The sequence below is a fragment of the Nymphaea colorata genome, chromosome 5 (genome assembly GCF_008831285.2).
Source record: "Nymphaea colorata isolate Beijing-Zhang1983 chromosome 5, ASM883128v2, whole genome shotgun sequence".
Lineage (NCBI taxonomy): Eukaryota > Viridiplantae > Streptophyta > Magnoliopsida > Nymphaeales > Nymphaeaceae > Nymphaea > Nymphaea colorata.
In genome coordinates, this window is record NC_045142.1 from 24,613,004 (window position 1) to 24,626,226 (window position 13,223).

Here is a 13,223-nt window from a genome sequence, read left to right on the forward strand (position 1 = left end):
CTGGATTAAACTGATCAGGCTAATCTCACAATTGAAGCCATTGGTTATACTTATCGTTTTTCTTTTCTTTCTCCTTTTAAGTGATGGTTAAGCTAGGGTTGAGCAAAGCCTATATGTGTATTGCTAACGAAAGACTACAATTTTGTAATGTCCCGCTTAGTTGAAGAAATTTGGAAAGCTGAAATGTCATTTAAGGCTATGGTAAAACTAATGAAAAATTGGATAGATTGGAAGGCAATCAAAGGTGTGACTTTAGAGAGGGAGTGCGTGGTACTGGGATTATAAAGCTGATTTCACGACTGGATGCACCATATATTTCCTTTTCCATGGCATTGTTGGTAGTAAAACCATTTTATTACTACTCCCTTTGCATTTGACAGCAAGGTTACGGTGTCATGATACCTGATTTCTAGGGCTCAGCAATGGTCTCCAAGAGAGTTTAATCCCTTAAAAGCCGTAGAGCTTTTGCAGTATATCGGTTTGAACTTGAAGGTCTGGGATCCATGGGGAGAGCCCATTTCATGACCCATCAAGTTCTGAAGGTGTGCTAGAATTCAGTACATCAGCAACCAACTCATTGAAATTGCTACGAAGCAACTTGATTTCCGTGCATTGGGTTGCATCATTAGCTGTAAAGTGCGTGGTTGTAAGCACAATAACATGTAGAAAATCAGTTTTGGGTTTCACATGGTTCTGATGATCCACAATTTGTGATTATATATCATGTTTTCATTTCCTGCATGCACTTTTCAGCATGTTTGCCGTCTTAAAGAACGAGTGAGCGGGTTGATATATATATAGAAAGAGAGAGAAATGTATATCTTGGCTGTTAAAAGAACATCTTTTTCTTTTTTCCTTTTTTCAACAATCAATCTTATAAAAATGATTGCTTATATATATATATATATATATATATATATATATATATATATATATATATATATATATATATATATATAGGGAGAGAGAGAGAGAGAGAGAGAGCATATGCACCGGAGTGTCTAAAAGCCAGATTAAGCCGGATCTCTGCCAATGTGGCTAAGGTGTTGAGGGAAAGAGGTAAAGAGTTACATGATTTCAATCTCTGCGGTCCACTAGAAATTTACCAACCCTTACATGGCAAAAAGGATGAGGGTTTCACGGACATAATGATCCAACTTGATGAGTCCAACCTAATTATTCACTTTTGTGCTTTTAGAACCGATCCAGTCACATCCCTGCACATGGATGCAAGCATCCAATCTCTAGTAATTCATGCTACATTACATGAGGGACATAAAAACACTAATATCAAAAATATATTTCATAGCAATCACAAAATATACAAAAGAAAGCCAAGATGTCATCCTTTTTGTCATCTTCAAAAGATTTCCACATGTCTCCATGTTCGATGCCCCATGTCAGATAGAAGACAATAGAAAAGATGCAAGACAAGTTGGAGCGCTTATGAAATGACAGCAAACATCAGTGGGAGATAAATCCCCTGAGGATCTTCTTTCTTGGCACTTTTCAGAAAACTATTGGGGAAATTAACTGTTTAAAGAAAATTCAAAACAAAGACAGGTAAAAGAGAATTATGTAAAGTGGATTGTATTTTCCACTTTGGATGCCTAGCGCTTTTGAACCAACTATGGGGCCCACAGCCCTTACCCACTTAAACAAAAAGGGCAGACACCAATTTTTTGTGGTATAAATTCAACTTAAACCAGAGCATATTTTCTGAAAAAAAATAATAGTAATAAATATTTTCGCCTGTTCATATGAAGCCAAACATGTTCAAGTGTATAATTTGAAGTTGCTGGTCTTGTCTCCATCCCAACTTATCTGGGATAATATCTTTGAAATTGGTAAAGAAAAACTGTTGAGATCAAGTGATCAAAAGAAATTGTATGAGGGTTCTAAAATGAGCAGTTCCAGATCGATCAGAAATTTGGGAATTCATAAAATCTAATTCATATTCGAGTTGAACAAATCCGGCTGATCTGAAAACCAGTTGCTACAAGGGCATTAGCAGCTGAACTTCTTGTGAATCGAAAAAAAAAAAAACTAAAATTTTATTTCTTAAAAAAATAAATGAAAAATACTAAAAATAAGTGAATTCTTTATATACTAGAAAAAATTATAAAAAAGTGACACTCTTGAATTGATGATAGAGTCCAATCGTTTACCATCGATCTCTGAGTGGACTGCCACAACGGATGAAACTGGTAGACAGCCAGTCTTTTCTTCAAACTCCTGTGGCGTGGGCACTGATATACAAGTTGAAGTAGAGCAGCCTTGGATGATCCAAACTTAGTTGTCCCTGCATTTTGTTACCTCTCTTTTTCTACATCATATTTCCACATGCATTAGCCAACAAGGGCAAGACCCAGGAGCAATGGAAAATTGCTTCCTTTGAGAAGAATATTCATATGGCTCAATTTAAAGAGAAGCAAGCAAAAATATGTTGGGCAAGACCCAAGAGCAATGGAAAATTGCTTCCTTTGAGAAGAATATTCATATGGCTCAATTTAAAGAGAAGCAAGCAAAAATAAACTGGGCATATTGTGCTTCTAAACAATTGTTCATGGCATTGGATCAAGAATAATTTGGCAAAACATTTTTTGTATAAATGGCGCAAGTTTTTGAAGGAATGCACATGCTGGAAGCCATAGATTCATTTACAAGTGCCGCAGCCATGGCCGTTCTTGAAACACAATTTTAGTTGCACGGCATCTTCTTGAGCAATTTTTTGTCTAGATTTTCCAAATGAAGAGTTGCTGGCACTTCACAAAATAGTCAAACAACAACAGCCGTTTAACTATGGTCCCACTCATTTTGTACAGCTCTAATGAATCGATCTAGAGATTAAACAAAGTTAACGGTGACGAGACCTCAAGGGAAGAACCGGAGAACCTAAGGTGGGGGCAGAGTGTAGTCTGCATCTGAAACAAGTAAATCACAATTCAAATGAATGGTGAAGACATGTACAACAAATTATTTGATGGATTAGCCACCAAATGTTGTTGCTGACTAAAATATTATTTAGTGTATGCCCTTTTAGTCAACTGAGTGTCCATATACATGTTGAATTTGATGCACAACTTAGATTTTTCTTTAAACATCAGGTTTAGGTATATCTTGAGTAGATCACTCTAGATTATGTCTGCCTGGTGTCTCGCGTGTGCGTGTTTGTGCACATGTGCATGCTGTGTGCATGTGGGCAGCAAGTGTTTTGGTGGTATGCGACAGGTGAAGCCATACCCTTCTCTCTGCCGTCAAGGTTTAGGGCTGCTTTGGGACCTGAATGGTTTTATGGTATACCTTTCAGCTTGAATGTCACACATACCATCATTTGCAGTCCAGAAAAGTAATACCCACAAGAATCGGGCTGAGAAATCAGCTGACCAGCTATGCTTCACCCCTCGGGGCTGGGCAACAAATGATTCGGGGAGTTGGTTTTCTTCTTTGCTAATGGATTTTAATGGCCACCAAGTTGGGGAATTAGGGTTTCCAACTTGTGCAAGTTGAGACTGAAATTTGGATCACTGAAACCCTAGATTGCGCGAAATAAAATGGTTGAGGCAAACAAGAGAAGCTTTCTTCTTCATATACATTAAAGTGCTACTTTGATGCTTTTAGGGGGGACATTAAAGATAAGGCAAACCTGATATGTCACTTTTTAAGGATATTGCTGTTGATAATGGAACTTAAAAAATCCATCCATAAAAACAAAGATGCATGAATTTGGTTGGGGAGGGCAATGAAACTGTATCAAGTTAGCTGCTACTTCCTCTAATGAGAAACATGAGAAAGCGAAAAAAGAGATCAACTTGCAACATTTTTTTGCTGGCTGATTGAACCGAAAGTAAAATAAAGGTAAAAAGAGAAAAGATAAAGAAAGATTTTGTGATCCCTAAGTGTGTAAATCCTAGGTAGAGTATTGTAAGAGATTTCTCTTTCACAAAAGGAGTGGAGAACTTTTTGTTGGTTTTCTTTTTCTCTTGAAATTCTCAACTTTGAAAAGTCATGGATTGCCTCGAAAGGTTTTGCTATATTTGGGGTTGAACGTCTCGTTACTCAAGGTATCTTCTCGTACTGGGAAACTCATATAATCAATGACTTGTTCAATTATAAAATGATCAACCAAGTAAATGTGGCCTTACTTTCTAGGTGAGAAGAGTTTCCCACTACCCGAAATAAGGCCTGAAGCCTCCACCTAACCCCTTATCCTTTTAATGTACATAAACTGCTTTCGGTGTCTTAAGATGCCGCTATCACCATGCTTTAGCTTGCACATCAGTAACTCCCCATTTGCAGTAGAGAGGATTGATGCCACAAGAATTTGAAGTGAGAACCGGCCGCCAACCCCCTTAGGGATATAAATGTGACCTTATTTGTCACATTTCAGTTCATGATGGCTGAACTAAATCAGATCTCCTGAAGTTGTGTCTATGAATCTTTTCTAAATGATTTTTCTTTCACTTTGTGATGTAAGAATTGTGAACAGTTGAATATAAAGAAAAGAAAAAAAAAAGAAGAGAAAGGCATTAGGGAATCATAATGGTCCATACTTCCTGCTGTTTGGAGGAACTATCAGTTCTAGGAATGGATACTAAAAATGCAAGTGTTTCATAAAAAAAAGTTCTAAACTCGTTTAATTGTAAACCAAATTTGAGCTTTTTGGTGCTTTTCCCGATAAGGAATCTGTTGGGACACGAAATCCCAAAATGCTACCCCATAGTTATGGCATCTCGCGGCATTTAGCTGCCCTTGAAAATCTAGATACTTAAGGGTCCAGACTTTTTCATGAATATGCTAAAGAGCACTTTTTAAGGTATTTCATGAATCTACTTCAATCTTTGAGTCATATTTATAGAGCTGTTCTACAATATTTATAGAGCTGTTCTACAATATTCTGTTTGGAAAACGAGAAGTAAACTAACTAATTAGCATCCTGATTTGGGCCGATTCGAAGTAGCTCATTATAAGATATTCGAAACAAGTTAGCTTGAGCTCAGTTCAATAAGCTTAAAATTCGCATTTCACTACTTGTAGTCATAAAAATGTATTTATTTTGCCTGAAAATGAGTGGCTTTGAGCTGATCAGCTTGTCTGGCTTGATTTCCTTGTGAGCCTGAGCACTATTTGGATCAACTCATTCGACGGCAACTCTCTCATCGCCAGTCCATTTCTCAGATACGTCATCGTTTCCTGCAAACATGGTAAGTTGCTCCACATAATAAATAAATAAATAAACAAAAAAACAAATAAATAAACAAACAAAGTGAAATGATATTCAATTAGCTGTTCTAGTCTAAATTTTCTTTCTTTTTTTTTTTGGGTAGAAGGTATGCTTTTCGAATCAATAACTGAAAATACACCAACTTCTCTAATAATTTAGTAGCAGTTGCATTAGACCAGAATCTTATGCATTTACAATTGACCAATAGACCAAGTGGCACCAATTCTCTGTTAGGTGTTTTACTTTTCTCCTCACTTTTCCTAAGTTTTTTAAATAAAAATTTCAACCTGCTTTTGTAACCTTTTAGAACCACCACTCAAGGCATACCAACTACCATTGATGGAAGTTACACATATATGTTATGAGAAATTGATGCATTTATATATTTATCAATATCAACTTAATGCAAACAGTGAATGAAGAAAAACAAGCGAGAAGTGAAGACATATGCTGTGATGCACCTTCCCTGGCTAAGAACATAGACAGAGTGTTAAAAAAAACATTATGACTTCAAAAATATCACCATAACAATGGGATCTTGTTTCCTGTTATGCAACATTTTTCTTTTGAGGCTAGAAAAAAATTTAATATCATGTATTTCTTTTGTCTTATGTTTTCATAATTTCTTGGCCAAGACCACTTTCAAAAATGAATCAAGGCCAACTTTTTCAAAAGTGCTTCAAAGAAAAAAAAAATGAGAAATTTCTGAAAACGATGCCAGTGGATATACAAATCAGCAATAAAGTTGCTGATAAGTCTCAATTTAATCATTTGAGGCTATCCATGCAAGATATTGACATCCACACTTGTACTCGCACTTTTTGGGTGAGCAGGAGGAGTAACCCACTGTCGAAGGCCGCATTGGTGGCTCTGTTCAGCCCCCTGATGCGCGTCAGCTATTTTCACTAGTTCTACCCCATTCACACACAATGGAGCTTCATGCTCATTGCCACTCGAACCAGTAACCGGCCGTAAGTTTACCAGCCATTAGCTTGAGCCTGTGTTCCGAGCCCCCTCAGATAAGGCTGCACAATGAGTCGAGCCAGTCCGAGCTCAATTCAAGCTCATTTGTCAAAACTCTATGAATTTACAGACGAGTCGAGCTTGAGATCAAATGTACGCTCGGAATGTTGAACGAGTCTGTTCAAGTTATAAGAACTCGATTCAGCTCGACTACATAATAAACTTTGAAATATAATGAGAGAATAGTTAAATGAGTAGCAACTAGACGAGTTAAACAAGTTAAAAAAAAATAAGGCATGCTTAACAGAAACAAGTTAAATTAACTAGTCGAGCTCGAGCTCGAGGCTATATTGTTGAGTCAAGTTCGAGCCTATTCTATGCAGCTCGACCCGAGTTCAACCCAAGCTCGAGCTGGATTCAAGTCGTGTGCAGCCCTACCCTGATAGCATACAACTACCTTCCAGACATGTTTGCTCTTCTATTTCAACACACCATAACATCTTAAATGCTATTATGAACAGACTTTCTTTGATCAATGGTTGTAATAGTTAATTTACAAAGGTCTATAGACAGTACAGCCAAAGATGAGGACATGAATGAGCCATGTTGCTTTCAGTATTGAAGAAGAAAGAGATCGTGTCTCAAGCAACAAGTTGGCTAACCTGTACCTTATCATTTTTTTTCTTTTTTGAAGGGACCCAATGAAAAGACAATGAGCTACAACAAAGAATTAGAATTTTTTAGCATTCAACATTGTTGAATGATAGAAGAAGAATCATTGGAGGTAGAGATTTCGTGATGTGAGGATCTTCATCCTTTTTCTTTATGATTTTTTTGGGGTAAAATCGAACATGCAAAAAGTTTGGATTATAATATAAGAGAAAAGTAATTTAATATGAGGAATTCCATAAACTTAAAAGGCATATGCATATATGGTAGCTAGATTCATATAATCAGTTGTTGATATAACTCAACCATTATTTTTTATCTCTCATTAAGTACTCCTTCATGATCATTAACTAATAGTTGTTGAGATCATATATATATATATATATATATATATATATATATATATATGAAGTTCTTGGTAACTAAAAGGAATTGGCTTATCAATTTGAGAGAGAGAGAGAGCCTTTTGAGGGGGGACAGATGTGGCCCCTTCTTGGGCCATACACATGGCAAATAGACCTCTAATTGCATCAAAAGGCTTGAATGTGAATCCAGTCACTGTCCTCTCTTTCTCTCTCTAGACCTTGGCACCACCCAACTTGTGTGAGTGGCTCCCTTTGCCAAACCCGAGCCTTTTGCTGCAAAACTGCACATGCAGTGTGCGGTAGCCTCCTGTTTAGTCGCTCTCCATGGAGGGTGATGAGCAACTCACCCACCATCACACGCTAAGGGAAGAAATTTCTCCCTCTCTTTTTATCTTTATATATATATATATATATATATATATATATATATATATATATATATAGAGAGAGAGAGAGAGAGAGAGAGAATTTATGATAAGTAGATTATTTTTTTATTTTGTATCACAAAACCCATTACAAAAGATAGCATTTTGTTGCTAAAAACTGTGGCTTATAATGGTTTTTAGCGACACAAAATAATCATTCAACCCAAGAGGTATCTATTTCAATATATATATATATATATATATATATATATATATATATTATGTGTATATATATTATGTGTGTGTGTGTGCGCGTGCACGCACACACTTGAATTCATGAAATTACCTTGGCACTTATAATTGTTCAACTTGGCTTTTTCCTTTCTCTAATTATTAGTAAGCTAAAGTTAGGCATAAGCGACGTGCTATCAGCATCAACATCCTAGGCCAAATCCGCAAGCCAGATGGATAGCGTTAAGGATGTCAATATATATGATTTGGATAGGATATCTGACTAAATCATTAAAAAAATATAAAAAAAAAAATTAATACCCAATTAAGAAATCAGATATAAAAAATGACATCTGATTGGATTCAGATTCAAATTAGATAACTATCCGATATTTTGTTTTAAATAAATATCTTATATCCAATGTTCTCACATTTTAAAAACCGGCTAAATTTGGTTCAAAATTTGAATTGAGTTATGAATGTAAAAATTGGGTTTAGATTAAATCAGGATTGTGAAATCAGATTTCAGATTCATATCTTTTTTTTATTTGTATTTAAATTCAAATTAAAATATGCAAATATCCAGAAAATCATATAAAGTTAATGGTATATGAGCTGCGAACCTAGGCATGCATAGGCTACTGGAGCCACATAATTTTATATTTTTCCAAGTGCAGGTAAGTCTTCTTAGGTTTTCGAGGACCAATACCAAGCGAAAGCAGACATGGACCTTCTTGGAGGCAAGAGCACTAGCGACGGAGTTCTAGGCTGCAGCCAAATCTCATGTTCCCCATATGATTTCCTCATGTTAGAAAGAGAGAAAAAAAAAAACTATAATAACAACAACAAAAAGGAAAGATCCTGATCAAAATATTGAAACAAAACTGAAGATTTTTCAAATCCCAAGTGGGCACAGACTACCAAGTTGGTAGATGATAAGATTTTGGGGTCATATCATGTAGAGAGAGAGAGAGAGAGAGAGAGAGAGAGAGAGAGAGGGAGATGTTGGAGGTTGCATGGGCATGAGCATGTGTGTTGATGAAAGATGAGAGAGAGATGTGGAAAGATGAGGAAGCATCCAAAAAGAAAAATTGAGATGCAGAGGCTGTGCATGTTTTCAGGACCGCAAAGCAAGGGAAGCCCCATGTGCATCCCACGAACCCATGCACATGGTAGGACATCCCTCTTATTTATTGAACTTTGTTCTTTCACCACCCATATATTTAAAAATAAAATAAATAAATAAATGAAAATAAAATCAATTAAAAAAACAAGTAAATGGGTTTCTACTTTACTTTCTTAGTGCAGCCTGACTGCAATGCAGTTAACATTTTTAAAAGGTCTAAGGTTCGAATCCCGTGGCGTCTGTTAGCGTTGGGTTTGCGAACAATAGCAAGTGCGACATTGGAGTTGAAGAGTGTATCGTACCACAAATCAGTTTTATGTGAAATAAGTAAACATTCAAAAAAAAAAAGAAAAAGGATGCCATTTGTGAGTTAGAGAGAGAAAAGGACAAGTCACTGGAATGCAGACTTTAGAAAATTATTTAGAAAGGGAAAGAAGGAGATCGTTTTTGGTTTATGTTATATCATGAGGTGGAGATGCTTCCTCTCCTTATTGTTAATCGACAGCGTGACCACTAGGATCTATTAATTTATTGCTTGAAAATCTTGGTGCTTTGTACCATATTTCAAATCTTCTGTTCCTTTTAATTTTTTTTTTGTTGGAATTTTCACATTTTTTTTTCAATGTTTAATTCATGCAAACGTTCATAAATACAAAAAACCAAGACATTTTATTTGGAAAATTTCTGTATTAAATGACGAAAATACCTTTGATTTCTTATACAAACACAATAGTGTATATGTATATATATATATATTAAAGAACAAAACCAACAGAACAGAGTGGGCCAGCCAGCGACGCTCTGTACCTGAACCCGGGCCGACATTGACCGAGGGGATGGACTCGGGCGGGCTCCATGGCGTTGTTGCAAAATCTCGAGAGAGTTTGGGGCTGTTTTGGTCATTTTATAAGGCGGAAGGTCCGTGGCCGTTGATGACGCCAGCCGGAGGGACAAGAGGGAGGCAAGAAGCAGATCGGCCACGTCAGCAGGCCACGTAGGCTCGAGTCTTGGGCTTTTAGAGAGGGGACGAAGTGCCATGTCAGCAGGGAGAGACCGAGAGTCACGTGATGTGGTTCCGAGGCTGTGCCCTCCGTGGCCACCCACCTCCCGACACGTCACACCACCACATCCACGTCAGCTAGGGTCATGTGAGGCAGTGCCCTTAAATGGCCTGTCTCCCTGCCCCAACCGACACCCCCCCCCCAATCTCTCTCTTCCCCTTTCTCTTTCTATCTCTACATTTTTTGCCAAATTTCACATTTTCTCTCTCTAACTTTTGTGTTCATTCCCAACCACATTGGTATTATAAAGTTCAAAATCTAAAAATTAACACCTCTCTCTCTCTAATTTTCACCCAAAAATGTAAGTTTTGATGGATACCCATTTTCTCTCTCTAACATTTTTGCCACCGCCAACCGCATCAAACTCGGGTTGGAACTTTAAATTTTAAAGTTAACCCCCGAGGTGAGGCAAAACAATTGTTGCCAATGGGCATTCAAAAAGTTCTAAACATAATAAAATGACTTAAGGGACACAATGCAAATGCACTATATGAATACATTAATTATTATGTGGGCATTTGCCCACACATGCCTACCTACATGTCTCTGTGTGCATGTATGTGTGTGTGTTTTGCCCAAATATAATCTCAAATTTCAGTTTTGTGGGTACCCATCTTCTCTCTCTACCGTTTTTGTCATTGCCAACCACATCAGCACTCAAGTTTTAAGCTTTAAAATTTTAGAACCTCAAAAGTATCCTCTCTCACTCTACATTATTTTTGTCTTGGCCAGCCACAGTAAGGCTAAAATATAAATGCACATGCCCACTCTTTTTTTACCCAAATATAATCCCAACTTTCATTTTTTGTGGATACCCATCTTCTCTCTCTACTGCCATCTTCTCTATCTACTGCTTTTTGCCATTGTCAACCACATTGGTACTCAAGTTTAAACTTGAAATCCTTAAAAAATTAACCTCTCTCTCTCTCTCTCTATATATATATATATATATATATATATACAAACCCATATTTGCATTTTATAAGGATACCAGTTTCTCTCTCTACTTTCCACGGTTACTTGACTTTTTCTTTGGCAGCTAAAAAAAAGCTATTGCAGTTGAGAAGCGGCTACTACCTAACAAGGTATGGAGAAGGAAACATATTGTAATCCCTTATTTTAGTTGATCTCGGGTCGTTAAAGTAGCTAGGGCGGTGCAAAACAAGGTGAAGGAATCTTATCTTGGAATCAATTCTTCCTAAAAACAGCTAAGCTTCTCTTCTTTTCCAACGGTTAGCAGCTTAAAATACTTGCGGATTGCGTGTTTGATTCCCTCCAACTGAATTCTCATGTCGTTTGAGACTTTGGGATCGCAAATCCTTGTTTTCTAATAATTTTGTTTGAGAAAAGCATGGACCATATCATGAATTTATTATAGATTTCGACTCAGAATCGTGCTCTTTCCATTCCGGATTTGTGAATTTGAGGCATAATGGAGATCTTAAATCCATAGTTTTCGAATCAGAAATCAACTTTGTTCTTCAAAAGGTTCCTCATTGCCAAATCAAACGGTAATCACCGGAAAAATATTCTTACTAAGGAGTACTAGGAATAAAATTTTAAATTTTTAAGAGGTGCCAATATGTAAATGAGGAAAATTGCTCAGAAACATCTATATAAAAACTAAAAAAATTTTGGGGTCAGTGTGGGCAATTGCCCACACATAGCACACACACCTGCCTCTGCCCCTTATGCCATGTTGACACTCAATGCTACCAAAGATGCTCGGAGAATCTTAAAACCATGGATTTGTACTCCTTCTGCCTCCTCCTTTCAGCCTGCAGATTCATTATTTTAACATGGATATTAAATCCGCGGTTATGACATCCACTGTTTGCTTGAGGCATTGGATATGACCTAACAAACAAGGATTTGAGATCAACGACCTCGAATCTCAGATCCAAGGCTATCAAACATAGTTTAAAGGGTCCACCAAAATGGACTTTGTTCTCAAGTAGATTCCTCTCATTGAAAAAATATACAAGAAAAAATTGATAAAAGTAAATGAATATTAACTATGCATTTACCACATAACGGGATTTTACAGTAGTTGAATATAGAATTTCTTGCATGTATCAAAAGGACCAAGAAAAGTGTGACCCTTAATGAAGGGCACCATTTATGGGGCATGTTCTGGCCATTAAAGCCATGGTCAAATGACATTAGTAAAAAAAAAATGCCTTGCTTTTGAGACATTACCATCATATCATTTCACAATCTTGACCTCATTGGTGGCTCATTTTTTGTATGGACTAAGGGCGCGAAGACATTTTTGAATTGCGATCACACCGGAGCCGATCTTGCGTAGTTCTTCATTCAAATTCCAACCATATAGATGTGACTCTTCGGTTGGCTGGACATGTGAATAAGATTTTAAGGGGCGTTTGACTCATTGGAAATATGGAAACTTATTTCAGGACTTGAGGAAATAGAAACAAAATCCAGATTTTCAAAACCCCTTTGTGTTTGTTGGACTTGGGTTTATGTTTCAGGAAATAAATTTCTCAGTTTGATAAGAAAGAAAGACGAAAAACAGAATCATTGGAGAAGAAGAAGCCAATGGTTATTTTTTTCGTTTTGAAATTTTTTTTCCATCCCATGGGTTGAGACAAAATTTCCAAAAATAAGTTTATGAAAAGCGGCCCAACGATAAGTTTTTTCATCCAAGTTTGATGGGCAGGAGTTTTTTTTTTTTTTTTTTTAATTTGAATTTTATTTTCAGTGTTACAGGATATTCCCTACCCATCAAACCTGCCCTAAAGGATAGCAGACATTAGAAATATATAAAGTATTGAAAAATATTTGGGGGAATTGACATCCAAAAACAAAGTTTTGGAGACAAAATCTGATTTTACCTCGAAAACTAGGTTTTAAGAGTGTTTGGGTGCCATCGAAACCGGTTTTGAGGAAAAGTAGGTTTTGAAAAAACTTCTCCATAAAAATGAATGGAAAACTTGACCTTCCTCAGGTTATTCAGTATTCACAAAAAAAAAAAAAAAAAAAAACCCACTTTCTGATGTATCACCTAAACAAATAAACCAAGTTTTTAAAACCCATTAAAAACCGAATTTTCATAAACCAAATCTTCGAAAAACTGGGTTAGATGAAGATGTCATCCAAACGCTCTCTTAGCAATGAGACGTTACCTAATATAGACCAATCTGGCAGTGATGTTATAGCTTCTAAACCACAAAAATCTCATCCTTCCTTTTTTTTTTC